This window comes from Gambusia affinis, linkage group LG10, assembly GCF_019740435.1.
Source record: "Gambusia affinis linkage group LG10, SWU_Gaff_1.0, whole genome shotgun sequence".
NCBI lineage: Eukaryota > Metazoa > Chordata > Actinopteri > Cyprinodontiformes > Poeciliidae > Gambusia > Gambusia affinis.
This window is the reverse complement of record NC_057877.1, coordinates 20,668,331-20,675,854: the sequence shown is the minus strand read 5'-3', so window position 1 is coordinate 20,675,854 and position 7,524 is coordinate 20,668,331. Positions and strand designations below refer to the sequence as shown.

General features: G+C 37.7%; 1 long non-coding RNA gene across 1 annotated transcript; it reads left to right on the top strand.

Annotated features, from left to right (window-relative positions):
- The first annotated feature begins 935 nt into the window (after nt 1–935).
- Nucleotides 936–6,961, top strand: LOC122837978. The gene is made up of 3 exons (XR_006371814.1): nt 936–1,228; nt 3,060–3,139; nt 6,780–6,961. It is a non-coding gene; the product is annotated as an uncharacterized LOC122837978 (long non-coding RNA).
- The last annotated feature ends 563 nt before the right edge of the window (nt 6,962–7,524 follow it).

Below are 7,524 nucleotides of genomic sequence, written 5' to 3'. Positions count from 1 at the left end.
AATTGCAGTGAAGGTGGATTTAATTCCACTTTATCTGCCAGAATGACTGCACACTCACACATATGTGCTGGAAAGAGAGCACACCTGTTCTCAGTTTGAAATCAGAGGTGGAAAAAACGACTTCTCAGCAGGTATCAGTATACTGTCACATTATCATTCCTACTTGGATGTTTTGGGCTTGGATAGATTTAAATCCTTCATGTTTTTTTAAGAAGCAAAAATTAAGTTTCAACTTTAGTTTTTGTTGATATGAAGTACTCTATAAATTTACATAACTGCAAATTCATTGAGCTCCTGAACTTTATCTAATGCACCAACCAGCAGATGATTGCAAATGACTATCAAAAACAAGATTTAGCTAACCAAGTTTGAATTTATTGTAAATTATCTCCAATTCACACATTCAGGCTCAATTTATGTTAAACCTTTCTTCCCGTTCAGCTGCTGCAATAACAGCAAAATTGGCATGAACCTCAGTGTTTGCTGGGTTTTTTTCTCAAAATGATCCCAAACACAACAAAGTAAATTTAGGGATGAAATCTATTAATGAAGGTGTTTACATGTTTTGGGAGATAGTCCATGATCAATGCAAATTTGGGAATAGGAGTTTTGATTTTCTTTTTAGCAATTGATGGTGTTTACTGCATGATCACACCAAAAGGAATCAAAGTTAGCCAAAGGTATGATTAAAAGTCCAAAATTGTCACAGCAGAACTGTATTTAAACTTTTTACCAGCACTTTGAATTGAAACTTACAAAAACATAATTCTTACACAACCTGTCTCCTAAAATTGGAACTTTGTTAGTTTAGTTCACCTTTAGATGTTTCTGTTTGAGCAGCTGGAGAAATCTCTCTTAATTGTTGTCATGTGTGGAATTCCAGTTATGTAAATTCATTGGGTGAATCCTCTGCTCCAAAAATAGCCCCACCTCTCTGCAGCGGTCTGCGCTCACACGCTAACCCTTGTCTGCATGTCTCTGGATGACTTCTTACCTGTATCTCATCTTTGTTTTCTTTCTTCTCTGTGAGTGAAGGGTGTCCAGCCCCCATGTCTTTGTATAAACAAAGCGTGGGCTGTAAGGGTGTGTGTGTGTGTGTGTGTGTGTGTTTGTGTGAGCAGGGCCAAAAGAGGCTCTGCGTAGCTGAGATTCCCGAGATTCCCCTGCAGCAGATTCGGTCTCTGACGGAGGCCTCTGATGATCCGACATGCTCCAGTGGGGCGCACAGGTAGGTACAACCGCCTGTCTGCGCCACAGACAACCTTAAGTTCAAGCATTCCACCTTAATTCCACTCATTCCTGCAGCCATGGTGCTGGAGTTTGTTTGTGGGGGAGTGTTTCTGGCAGCAGCTGTTTGTCTGATCAGGTGTGGGTGTTTGGAACTGTGAGAAAATGTTCTACTGAAAAATGGAAGATGCAAGCATTCCATCTAGTTTATTCTTCAAACGGTGATTACTGTAATTATCCTAAAATGCAGGCTGTCGAAATGTTCAAGCTCTGTTCTGCTGTGTTCCTGCAGAATCATACCTTTATATTTCAGAAGATGAATTTGGGGGAGGGAGAGGGAGAGCATATCCCCCCTTTCATATAATCACACCTGAGGAGAAAAAGTTTCCATAAAGCTGTTTCCAAGCTTTCCAACCAAAAATCTACATCAGTAATTTTGGGTTGACACCTGATCCAGATGTAAACAGAACAAAATAACACGTCGTGACACTTGAAGCTTGCACATGTGTGGTTTGGTAAGCCCGAATCTCTTGAAGCCTTTGTGTCAGCGATTAATAAATAAAGTCTGTTGAAACAGAGCAGCATATCCTGAAGTCTCTTGGCAGCTGCTTGTTGCTATTTTGGTTCACCTATTCTTACCTAAGGTGCTCACACCCTGCCAGGCCCAGGGAGAGGAAAAAAAATATAGATACACACAAATGCACAAAGCCAACAGGGGTGTCATTAAAGTAATTAAGGAGAGAGGTGAAGTACAGGTGAAGCAGCTGTGAAAATCAGCTTGGTGCTGCCAGAATGAAGGCCTAAGCTCCTTATTGTGCTAATATATGAAATACAGTGTTAATTCTTTTTTTCATTAGCCTCAAATTACATGATTTTTAGAACATGGTAGGTTTCTGTGCGTTTCTATTATTCCTGAAGTGTGACCATCATTTGGCTTATAGAGCCAATTTCAATTTTTTACCATTTTACCATCTTGTTTAGCACTGAATGAGAACTCAAAAATCTGCATTTTGAGGAAGCCCCAAAAAGCTGCATTTTGAGGTTTTCTCAAAATGCAGCTTCCTCTTGTTGGCATCAAACCAAACAATTCTCTCACTGATTAGCAAAAAACAACCTGACCTAAATAAAGTTGTTTTGGTGTAAAATTTGACACTGGTCAAAAGTGGTTGCTCTTTAATTTTGTGAGTTGTGAAATTGTATTTTTTTTAACTACTTTTCCCCCAATTTTTATAAGAGCATTAGGTGCTGTGATAATGGGGAAAGACTGTGTATTTCTAAATTTTTTCCTCCATTTTACAGCATAATCATGGTGGCTGGATCATGACCAACTTGCTGCTAAATTGAGGTTGTGTTAAACTCCAGTCCTCTAGTGCTGCTGACCTGCCACTTTTAATTGTGTCTACATCTCTACACATCTGAAATAAATATCTAGGTCATTAGTATGACTCTGTAAGAATTCACCAGAAACGGATGTAGAAGTTGCAGGGCAGGACTAGAATTTGAGGAACTTGTTCAAGATAGAATATGAGACATCTTTAAAAGTAACATTTACAGAGAAACAGCTGTCACACAAATGCACAATCTTTTTACCAGCCTCAATACAAGCAAATAATGTACAACTATGTAGATTGTATTTGTCTGTTGTGGTTATGCAGATGTACAGTAACAGTAACAAAGCCCTGTGAGCATCTGTTACATGTTCTGCCTGTGCATGCCTGGGTTCTCTTCAGTTACTCCCAAAAACATGCTAAGGTAATCTGAGATGCTGAGAAAATGTTCCTTTGGTCTGAGTGTATGCATGGTTTTTTGTTGTGCATCTTGCCCTGTAATAGATTGGTGACCTGTTCTGGATAAACACCGATTCTCACACTGGATATGAACTCCAGCCATCCATGGAACCGCAATATATAAAGTAGGTACAGAGAGTGGATGTACATATATTCTAGGTTGGCCAGTCATCTGCCATATTTGTTAAATGTGTTGAAATATATCAGTTTTTTTAGGCAATGCTGTCCAGATTTGACATGTGCAACAACACTGACAGTCAGATTTGGCCTCTTTGCTGGGTTGTTGCTCATCTCTTTAAGTCAAGTGACAAATTCTACTGAAGCCAGTTTTCACCCTAAGTACTTTAAACATTATATGCATAAATTCCATTTGAATTCCTCAAATAAAACACTGGTCAAAAGTGGTTGACCAGTTACAATAATGAAACAATTTTAAAACATCCACATTTTTCAAAGTATTTTTGCTTTCCTTTAATATTTCAAAATAGAATAGAAAAATTGTTTTCCACACTCATGTTTCTTAGACTATAGGTTTTATTTTTCTCACCTTTTCAGTCCATTTCTTGTGCCTGAGTACAGCAGCAAATAGTGCATTAGGTGCCAAAGTTATCTACAGCAAAACACTGTCTGGAAATTATTTATTCCCAAATTGGGAAACAAATCCATCAAGGATTTAACAAAGGATATGAAAAATGCATGATCCCCAGGTTAAACTTCAAGAACTCTTTACCTCTACTAATGATGAATTGTTTAAAATGTTACAACACAGTCTTGCTTGATGGAATCAGAATGCAAACACATGACACATAGTGTCCTTTTTGACATTTTCAGGGCTAAAGTCCACACAGTAACATAGAATCCTTCAACTGCATCTAAAGAGCTTTGTCAATTCCTAAAATCTGATCACAATCTAAAAATTCAAAACAAACCACTCAGGAGGAAATCAGACCCGACTGCACCCCTTCACCCAGCCTGGAGAATGTTACTGCTTAAGCATTTCTGTCAATGAACCTCTGCCATGCGGGTCAGATGGGATTTCATACCTATGGTTGTATCTCCCGCTGTCGTCCATTGAAACCCTTCACACGCTAAGCCCTCCTATCACGTTAAGTTGGAAGGCTTGCAGAGTTTTCAGGGAGCAGGTATGGACAGGGTGGGGGCCAAAAAAGAAAGAGACGCAATGATTGATCTCAGCCGTAGACACCTCACTTTATCGCTGCAGCTGATAGGACCTACCTCTATTCAGCTATGCTGTAGGCTGTTTTAGTGTAAGCATAAACACAAGGCCAAATCAGTACCTGTGCTGCTCTGTTTACCTGGCAGCCATTCAGCCCCTTTCTGTCTAAACTTGAAATAGGATCCAAACACTCTACTCACGCATAGCAGTTTGCACGAGATGCTTTCCCTGCCTCGCAACCTACCACAGGGCTCTTTAGCGCTATTTTTGCTCTATCTGAACCTTAACCACCCCTCTTATTTCTTTGATTGAGAGGTGGAACATTTAGCTTGGGGGCTTTGACTCCAAACAAAACACTGATTTTGAGCGGTTACCAAGGAATCAATTCACTAACAACCCCAACAAACACTGCTGATGGATTGCATTAGTGTGGCTTTACTACTTTTGAGGAGGACAGGTTGGTGGTTGACTTTGGTGGTTATTCAGCACATTTCTCCAACTTGTCCCACAAAGTGTTTCCTACAATCATCAAGTTTTGTTAGTGCATAACATTTTAAGCAGGACTTGAAGCTCTACTTTTTTGTTTCTACATTCATTGGTTAACCTTGCTTTCTGCAAAAAAATAAATAAATAAATAAATAAAAACAAAACAAAAAAAAACTTTATGGAAGTTTTGTGGCCCAGAATTGTCTTCTGTGAAGCAGGATTCAGATGTGAGGTACAGGCATCAAAACTTGTAGCAAGCAAAAACAGTAATGAAAAACTAAAGTACAACACACTCAAGTACCATTATGTGTTCACCTTGTTCAGACTGACCTTTTTTTCCTTCCAAAGATCAACTTTCTTGGCACAAAAGACGCTGGTGTGGCCTTTATAAAGTATCATGGCCTTTTGTCACTCATAAACACGTATCGTTAGGAAGGCCTAAGGGTTGGAAGGTTGATTCACTGAACTTATAAATAAAACATGTAACTTTAATTTGCTTAGAGGTTGCATGTCAGGTGAAAAGAGTCAGGAAATATTATAACTTTCTATAAAATTAAATGTCCACCAACTTGAGGATAGAAGTATTTTCCTTTTTCCAATGTATCTGGTGATATTTCCCACTCACTTTTCAACAACTCCTGCTGCTTTCTTTCATACTAGTTTTCAATGTCTGTGCCAAATGCTTACTGATGAAGATTGTATTTTGTGTTAGTAGTTGTCGGAGTAAATCACAATTTGTTGTTTGTTCACCTCCTTTTTGAAAATAGGAGAGGTTTAGAGGTTTCAAGACAATGAAAATATCCATACTACAGGTCCTAAATTTCAGTGTTCTGATCCTTAATCTTTCTTCTTCTTCTTTTTAAACCAGTGAACCAATTCTTTATCATGCCGGGGAACCCATAGACCACCATCAAACTGACTGTGAATGGTTTTGGTCCCATAAAATAAAAAATAAAAAAATCCATGGCAATATTCTTGGCTTGGATTTTTAAGAATAGAAAGCAACATCACACATGAACTATATTGACTCAACCAAATCATCAGGAGTGTTTAACAGAGAATAGTGACTTCCAAGTCTTCTGCTGTCCATTCTAATACTTCCTGCAGAATCTGGTTAGCAGAAATGCTCAATGTCTGTTCAGTCTGACCTGTTCTAAATAGATTGTCACTACCTTATACATTTGTGATATGTGGGTCATCGCAAAGTTTCTCAGAGGGAGTCTGGGAACCAGCTCTTTTGGCTCAGCACTAGGATGTCAACAAAGACCTTCAAAATCTTGAAAATAAAGGAGCACTTCATTCTCATCTAAACCCTCCCTGTACGGTGAAAATACAATAAGCCTTACATGAATTTTGCTGTTGCTGAAAAAGGAAGTTAATAACTTTGCACAGATTATACAGTATTAAAAGAAGCAATTTTCCAAAATTCCACAATCAGGGATCCAGTTTAAGCAAAGCTATGACGGCTGCAGGCTTTTCTTTGGAGGTAAGTATTGCTGACACAATTAGTGATTTTATTGTTATTTGTCTTCTAACTAGCCTAATTTATTAAGTGCAATGATGCTCATTGACAGCTTTACCACTATACCAAAATGCTAACACTATTTTGGTATATTGTTGATGAAATGACTATACCAAAATAATGTTGGAAGATCTTTTCTTATTATGTTTGTTTTTTCTTCTTGAAAACAATACAAATAATTTAACTTTAAATTTTTTTCTTCCGATTACCCTGCAAAATATTAATTTCATTCGGTCTCCTTTAATTTTTTATTTTATTTTATTTTTTTTTTTTAACCACAACTTGGCTTCCTTGTTTTAGTATGCAATCCATTTTTTGGTTCTCTTTCATGCTTCATATTATGACAGTCCAATTTTAAGATTATCGTTTTCCTCAAATTATAAAGGATGTTGAGCTAAATTTGACCTTGTTCAGTTTGTGTGGTTTTACATGAATCACTGCAAGAGTAATTAGAAACCTGCACAATAGAGCAGCTGTGACTGTTTGCATTATGTGCTATTAGATATTGATTTGGTGATAATACTTATAAGAAAATCATTAGGAATCGGAAGTTTGACACAAAATGCTTAATCTCTTCCAGATGTCCGAGGGGTCATAATGTCCTCCTGCCTCCGGTGCAGCATTGATCCACTGGAGCAAACATCAGCAGCTTGATTGTAAAGAGAACCACACAGTGCATTTGTTGTAAAACTAGTTAGACAATGAAATAAAACAGAATCTGACCACAAGTGTTATCTGGTGGTGCAGAATGGATATATTGGAGATGCAACACGTTTGTTACTCCTTTGTACAAAATGTTCTCAATCTAGACAGTATCCATATGTGGGCAAATTACAGTGGATGGAGCTACCAAATGCTGCAAAGCTGAAACACCTCTTTCTTCTCCCCTTAAGAATCTCTTTTGGTTGTATTTTTTTGTCTTAAGGCAAAAACTCAAACTCTTTTATCTTCCACTCCCTGGATTTAGCTTTCAGGGCTGCCCTACTGTGTCTTACCATACTTCAAAGAATCATTGTCAAATTAGCTGATAATCTAAATGAAAACGGGTTGCTGCTGTACTAAGTATGTGGAGAGCTTGCTTTAATTTCTTTTCTCATACATAAAAAGTAAATATCTACCATACAGCTTCTTGCAAACTTAGAATTTTAAGGAATTATCTAAAACTTAAAGTGTTTATTTGATTTTTATGGGGTTTTTTTTTCAGTAAGTTTCATTTATTCTTGTAGAATTTGACGAGTGAATATTGGAGTATTTTTGGTCTTCTGAGACTTAACACTTCCAACTGCAAGCCAGAGGAACCAGTGTGACCATTTGGACATCCAGGT